Source organism: Octodon degus, unplaced genomic scaffold (genome assembly GCF_000260255.1).
Source record: "Octodon degus isolate 3935 unplaced genomic scaffold, OctDeg1.0 scaffold00162, whole genome shotgun sequence".
Classification (NCBI taxonomy): Eukaryota; Metazoa; Chordata; class Mammalia; order Rodentia; family Octodontidae; genus Octodon; species Octodon degus.
This window is the reverse complement of record NW_004524738.1, coordinates 896,811-904,293: the sequence shown is the minus strand read 5'-3', so window position 1 is coordinate 904,293 and position 7,483 is coordinate 896,811. Positions and strand designations below refer to the sequence as shown.

General features: G+C 44.6%; 1 long non-coding RNA gene across 1 annotated transcript in view; it reads left to right on the top strand.

Annotated features, from left to right (window-relative positions):
• Positions 1-593: 593 nt before the first annotated feature.
• LOC111813054 overlaps positions 594-7,483 on the top strand; it is a 13,914-nt gene continuing 7,024 nt past the window's right edge. The window contains exons 1-2 of the long non-coding RNA XR_002818394.1: positions 594-741; positions 1,090-1,287. This is a non-coding gene — a long non-coding RNA (uncharacterized LOC111813054). The remainder of the gene's footprint in view (positions 742-1,089; positions 1,288-7,483) is intronic.

Here is a 7,483-nt window from a genome sequence, read left to right as displayed (position 1 = left end):
CGGGCGGCGCGCTCCATCAGTGGCCGGCCCCGCGCGCGGGCATGGAGGCGCAGCCGCCGGCGCCTGCTTTTCCCGCCACTCCAAGCCTCCGACTCGTTAGCGATCCTGCTGCCGCACGCACAGAAAGAACAGCCAGCCGCGTACCCCTGGCCACGTCTCAGCCCGGCCTCCGCCACCACCACCTGAGTGACAGCCTCCCGCGGACATCTCCCATTGAGCAAACGTTCCGCGCATCTTCTCTCCGATTGGCTGCGGGCTCTGCCGCTCTGAGAAAGGCGGGCTTTTCTCCGGTGGTCAACATCACACTTACCAATCGTATCGTATTTTTATTCCTCGAAGCCCGGCCCTTTTCCGGAAGCAGCTACCAATGAGAACTGCCCCTCCCCAGAATCTTCTCGTTTGATTGGTAAACCCTGCGATTCCAGGAATACCTTTCCGGAAGCAGATTGGCCATCCCGGCAAATGGCCTCGCCCATCAAAGCGAGGCCCTGGAAAGGACTTGAAGCTTATTGGTGGAAATGAATGCCCTTCAAAGATCTGCGCTAACTGAGTCTTGATTGGTTGGAAGCTGCACTTACTACGTGGCGGGTTCTGACTGTGAAGAGGGCTGTACCCCAGGGAAGGAAGAGTGGGAGGCAAGCCTCTGGTGGCCGGGAGGAGGCCGACCTTAAAGGGACTGCTCTTGTGGCTATTGTAAAGCAGTCTACTTAGAAAGATTGGAAACAATGCAGAAACAAATAAGTAAGTGAGGGCGGGGGAGATAACTCAGTAGAATAATCACCTGCCTGGCAAGTGCAAGGTCGTGAGTTCTATCCAAGGTACTCCAAGCTGGTACTCCCCCCCCCCAAAAAAAAAAAGTTTAAAAAATAAGTAAGTGACCGCACAAGTCATAGTAGCTGGAAAGGATAAGATAAGTTGAGATGATCCCACTGTTCCACTGTTAGAGGTAGAACAGCGTGACATGTAGATAGTCCAGACCACCAGACGGAGCATTTACGTGATTTGTCCAAGGCCGCAAAACTAGTTAGAAACATGACTTTAATTTTAGCTATCTGCCTGTGGTCTGATACGCTTTGTTCCTCTTTACAGGGTTCTAGTGAAGAGAGACATGAATTGGAAAGGGCTCCAGAGAAGATCTGAATCTTTCAGCTAAGACATTTGAATTTTCCTTGCAGAAATGAAAAACAAGATTTTTGAGCCAATGAGTAGCACAGTAAGAATGGAATCCTTCAGCAGCATATTCAGAAGAATGGACTCTTCAGAACGTTGTGAAGAGTTAAGATGCTGGTAACTTGGGTAGTTATTCTCCATCTGTATGCAGCCCTGTTGTATTTTTCTCCTATCCCAAAACAAAACAAGATTACCTCTCCCTGTAGCTCTTAGCACATTTCTGTGCTCTTTTGGACGACAGAATTATAAACTTCCTGCCTTCATTTCCTCTTCTTCTATTCTCAAGCATGCTACGGTCAGGCATTTGGACTCTTAATTCCACTATCCCAGCTCCTACTGAGGCCACTGTGGCTAAATTCAAAAGATAATCTCTAGGGTTCACCTTGGCTCCATTTGACTCAAAAATGCAGCCTTGGGGCCGGGGAGATGGCTCAGTAGAATAAGCGCTTCCTTGGCAAGCGCAAGGGCCTGAGTTCAATCCCCCGTTCTGCCAAAAGAAAAAAGCAGCCTTTCCTGTATAAAACACATTTTCACTGGTTTTCCTGCTTCCACACAAGTTAGCTGATAATACTCGGAGGGTTCTCGATTCAGAGTGAAGGCCATAGCCCTAAAACTCTTCACTAGTATATTATTTAGTAGGGCTGCCAAAAACTGTAGGCTAAGTGACTTTAAGAAGAGGAATTTATTTTCTCACAATCCGAGAGGCCGAAAGTCCAAGATCAAGGTGTCAGCAAATGTTTGCAGTTGTTGTTTTCTGCGACTATCTGGAGGATTTGGCTTTGCTTATGCTAGGCAAGTGCTGTACTACTGAGCTATATTATTCTCAGCTTTTGTTTTTAAAAGTTTTATAAGACAAGAGCTAGCCATTTTGCTCAGGCTGGCCTATAGCTTACAATTCTGCCTCACACTCTGAGCCCCTGGGATTACAGCTGTGCACCACCAAACCTGGTGCAGGACTGGCACCTTCTGAGTTCCTAATGTGGTTTGTACATGCCAACTGGATTGGCTTGGGAGCTGCCAGGGGATTAGTAAAGTTCTCTGTAGGTGTATGGGTGGGCCATGAAGTCATGACCTTTCTTGTCATTCCCATGCTCTGCATTTCCACTGCTGTGAATTAAATCAGTGGTATCCAACCTTTTGGCACCAGAGATAGACAAGGTTCATGGAAAACAAATTGTCCATGAACCAGGGTGTGAGTGGGGGATGTTTTTGGAATGACTTGAGCCTATTTACTGTACACTTCACTATTATTACACTACAATGTATAACAAAATGATCATACAACCCACCACAATGCAGAGTCAGTGGGAGCCCCAAGCTTGTCTTCCTGCAACTAGACAACTCTGATGGAAAAGAGACATCAAAGTCTACTCCATAATGTTTTTATGGTTGCTGTCACTACAGAAAACCCTGATTCAGGGGCTGGTGAGATGGCTCAGTGGTCTAAAGCACCTACTTAGAACAAGCTCAGCAAAGCACAGGGACCACGGTTCAATCCCCCAGCACCACATGCCAGCCAGCCCCGCGCCCTGGTGGGCTGAGCTGGCCACACACACACACACACACACACACACACATAAATAAATGAATAAAATTAAAAAAAAAAAAAGAAAAGAAAACCCTGATTCGTAAGATAGGATGTTTCAAATGGAAAGAGGATTTCAATAGTTTTGTGACATTCCACCTTGACTTCAATCCAGAATGCCTGGAGATATAAAGTTGTATCAGAAGATACTTTTAAGACCTCTGACATTTGTGTTAGCAAGCATGTGTTCCTATTCTAACATAATCAAAGTCAATTTACCTGGTGTTGTGGCTTATGTCTAGATGTACTCTCAAAACCTCCAGTGCCATAGAGGCGGCTTTGGGGAATGACTTGAATCATGCCTGTGACACTGGCTTAGTCCACAGATTGGGTTAGCATAGTTCTGGGTGTGGGTGAAGGGTTTATTGAGCAGGAAAGACTCACCGTGGGTGTGAGTGTCACCACCGATAGGCTTGCAACCTAGATGGAATAAAAAGGGAAAGAAGGAAGGCTCACTGCTTCCCGCCCGCCAAGCCATGAACCGTTTCTCCTCTGCTATGCCACTCTGCTTTCAGGTCAGCCAACTATGGACTGAAACTTCTACACACTGTGAGCTAAGTGAACATTTTCTCATTTAACTCGCAGGTATCGGGTATTTTGTTGCAGCTATGGGAAATTAACTGATACACCTGGCTTATTCATCAGTGGCCACAGGTCCATTCCTTCCAAGTGGGGATCGATATTTTGTAGTTGGGAAGTAATGTTCAGACTCATTCGAAAGCTAAAATAGATGGCATGCACTAGCTAGGAGAAAGAAGGACCTGCTTACCTCATTCTCTTCAAATTCTCTGCTTCTATGTAAAATGTCAGAAATCCCCACATTCACCTGTTGCCCACATAATTCCAGTTTGGCTTTCATTGCATCCACTTTATCTTCCAACTTGTATGCAGTTTTCTTTCTTCCCTGAAGTGACAGGTTGGGTTCATTGAGCAGTTTGAATATGTCATATGAGTAAGCAAGTTTTGTGTCAATGAAATGTCCTGCCAGTGGTTACTGTTTTTCTAAAAGAAATCTCTGGAGTTACTCTCATAACTCAGAAACTCTGGGTGACAATCTACCTTTTTTTTTTTTTTTTTTTTTTTTTTTTGGTGGAATGGCGGATTGAACTCAGGCCCTTGTGCTTGCCAGGGAAGCGCTTATTCCACTGAGCCATCTCCCCGGCCCCAACAATCGACCTTTACACACACCGTCCTGTGTATAAGAGGAGACACGCGTGCTCTTCCTCCATCTCCTCACAGAACTGCGCAGACATGAGTTAAGGACATGAACTGTCATGCGGTTGATGGTTTTAATTGTACCCCACAAGACACTGTTAAGTTTGAGTGACATTTTTCTACTGGTTTGCATTTTCTATGGATGACACAGCATGTAGACTCATGTTGAGAGGCAGCATCTTGGCTTAAGTAGTGAAACCAGAAAGTCCTCCCATCATAGGGACTGCTTCACCATGCATCTGTCGACACAAAATGACTGATTCATTTATCCTACTACGTAGTCATCCAGAGACTTGAATAATTCTGTAGGTGCACTTTTGGTTGGCAACAGGCATGCACATGGCATTCTCATGTACGTCCTCCTAAAATATCAAGCTCGTCACACCAGCACTGTTGCCTTGTTGTCAACGTCAGCAGACTCCTCAATCCACACTGATGCCGTGGTGCCTCATTAATCTTCTCTAACAGTGATGCCTCCTTCTCCTCTGCTACTGTATCAGTCCATCTGATTGTGCCAGGCAGGAGAGGAACATGTACTGCCTTTCAAAGTGAAAACTGTTCTCCACGTTCACAACAAATATCCTTAGCACAAGGCAGAATATCAATCTTCTACCAGTTATGAAGGGCTTCTTGGCTTTAGCAACACTCTGGCCGCTAAGAATGATACTTTCAGTGCAGACATATTTCATGAAGTGGCATCTATTCTTTGTGTTCATGCTTTTTTTCCCCCCCTTTGAAAAACTTTAAAAGCTCATCTGTTGTGGCAGGTTGTTGATCTCCATGTGGCAAAGCAGTTTAGAAGGTTTTATGGCTTTGCTGGATAGCTGGTTGCCATATATTATAGAAACTGCACTTGGAGACTGTGAATCACTTGTGACAGGGAACCTACAATTTAGGACTCTTGATATTGCCTCTGAATGAATACCTACAGGGGCAGGGGAGATGGCTCAGTAGAATAAGTGCTTCCCTGGCAAGCACAAGGGCCTGAGTTCAATCCCCAGTTCCGCAAAGAAAAAGATAAATGAATACCTACAAGGTGTGGGCCTCAGTTCAGTCTAAGCTTTATTCACAGAGAAAGTGGTCCTGTTGGCCTTATGTAAAATTAAACCCTCTATTACCTTATTTCCTGTACTCTTTTCCTGCTTTCTCTTCTTAGACTGTAAACTTTTATTGACTGAACATCTGGGAACAGAGGGGAAAGAGACAGAGATGAGTGAAAGAAAGAGATTGTAGTTTCTATAAACAGACCTGATGGATTAGAGAAGGGAGATTGCATAGTATCTTGAGGAAATAGACGCACTTGAGACTTCCAAGTTGAAAGTAGAGATTAGGCAGTATCCCAAGAGAGTAAGTTATTTTGAAATGAAGAGAAAAATCAATGAAAAAGCCCAGTTTAGTTGACCATTATCGACTGAACAAAATAGGAGATAGTATCTCCTTCCTGAGTGAGGGATTATGAAAGATGATGTAAGGAAGGTATCAGAAAATTAATCAAGATGAAAAATGATTAGCAGCCACTTATAACGGCCCATGCATTAGCTAGTGCCTGTATTTCAGTGGCCCTGCTCTACATGGTTTTATAAAACTTTCCAAAACTGATCATGGAGTAAATATGGTTATTAATCTGAGCTCATGAATTCAGTCTTGATACTGATACGTAATGTAGAAGGTTATTTTCATTGATGCATTCACTTAATCTTCAGGAATCCTGCATGTTCACCTGCAGGTGATGGGAATAAAAATGGAACAACACAGGTAATGACTCTGCCTTCCTGAAACCTAACATCTTTCTAGTTAGGGAGACAGACATTACTTTATTTAATAAGCAGACATATATTTTATTCACAAAAACAAAGATAAGGGCTATGCTGAAAACATACAGGCACAAGAGCTCAGTAATGGAAAATGCCACTAAGGAACATTTCCTCTATACTTGAGGGGAAAAAAACTAGCAAATATTTCCATTTTGGAAAAGAAAAAAAAAAAAGCCCTGAGTCAAGGTCATCTGACAGAGTGATAGCTTGAAATGGGGGAAGAATGCTGCCCACCACTGTTAGGACAGCGTGGAGAGGTATGGCGAGGAGATGCGGCTTCCGGCTTCGGGCTTCCGGTTTCGGGACCCAGTGTGAGTGCCCCAGAAGCGCAGAAGAATGCAGTTTCCAGGCGAATGCTGAGCAGCGCATCTAGCCCAAGGGTGCTCAGCACAATTAAGATTCTAAAACTGAGCACGAGTTTGATCTGAAAGGCCAGAAAAACAGGCCTGAGATTGAGAAACTGCAAGCTCACGCCTTTAGCAGAGAAGTTTGTATCTGTTAAGGTTTTGTTTCTAAATAACAAAAAGCCTTTCTTAGAGTGGCTGAGGTAAGTAAGGGGTTTTTCTTAATGACACAATAGTGTTTTAGTGATTTAGACTTAGGCGCTACTGTTTTCCCACCTTGCCCGGATGACCTTTCTTATTCCTGCTTGTTACCTCACAACCTCAGGATGGTAAATCCCACACCACTTGTTTAGCATAGGAATGGGAAGGGCAAAGGCTATAACCACCTGTGTTACTCTTTCTTGTCTAAGAATTTCCCTAGAAGTTCCACATGATGGTTGAGATTGACAGTGTCCACTTGGATGGCTTGGGCGCTACTGATGAGATAGGTGGAGCACACTTCTAAGTGTGGATGGACCGTGGAGGCTGCCTTTGGGGTGTATATCTGGCCCCTCACCTCATCCTCACTGCACTCTTCCTCTGCTCCGCCTCCTGGCTGCCATGAACTAAATATCTCTGATCCACTGTGCTCTTCTGCCCTGATGTCTCTGCCTGGGAACCAGCTCGCCATGGACTGAACTGCTGAGACCAGACCGTGAGCCAAGTTGAGCCTGTCCTCCTTTAAACTGTGGTACCAGCTATTGTGTCCCAGCTCTGGAAAAGCCAACTAACACACTCCACAAGTAGAATTCTGCAAGCACTTCACAGGTTGGACCATTTCAAATAGGCACGCCCAGCTGCAAGGGAAGCAGACTGCCATTCCAAAAAATTGTTGTTCCGTTGGTGAGCATGAGGGGGAATTTGTAATCAGCCCAGCAAAGCATAATCCGTGTGCACTGGACCTTACCTGTGGAAAGCATGCACGTGGGCATCTTGCAACGGGTGTATGTGCCATAGTCAGGACACGGAGCATTTCCATGCCTGTCACCCCAACAGCTTCCTCATGCCCCTTTTAAGCAGTTAATCTCTTTACCCCTGGCTCTGAGGTAATTGTGGATCTGTTTTCCATCACCATAGTTTGCATCTTCTGGAATATTTAGTAAATATAACCGTACAGTATGTGCTGTCCTAGGATTTTTTTGTTGTTTAGTTCTTTTTTTTTTTTTTTTTTAGGAAGGGTCTTAAAATGTAATCTAAGTAGGCCTTGAATTTATAGCGATCTTCTTGCCTCAGCTTCCTGAGTGCTGGGATTACAGATATGTAATAGCATACCCAGCCGCAGTTTTTATTTATTTATTTATTTATTTTTATTTTTT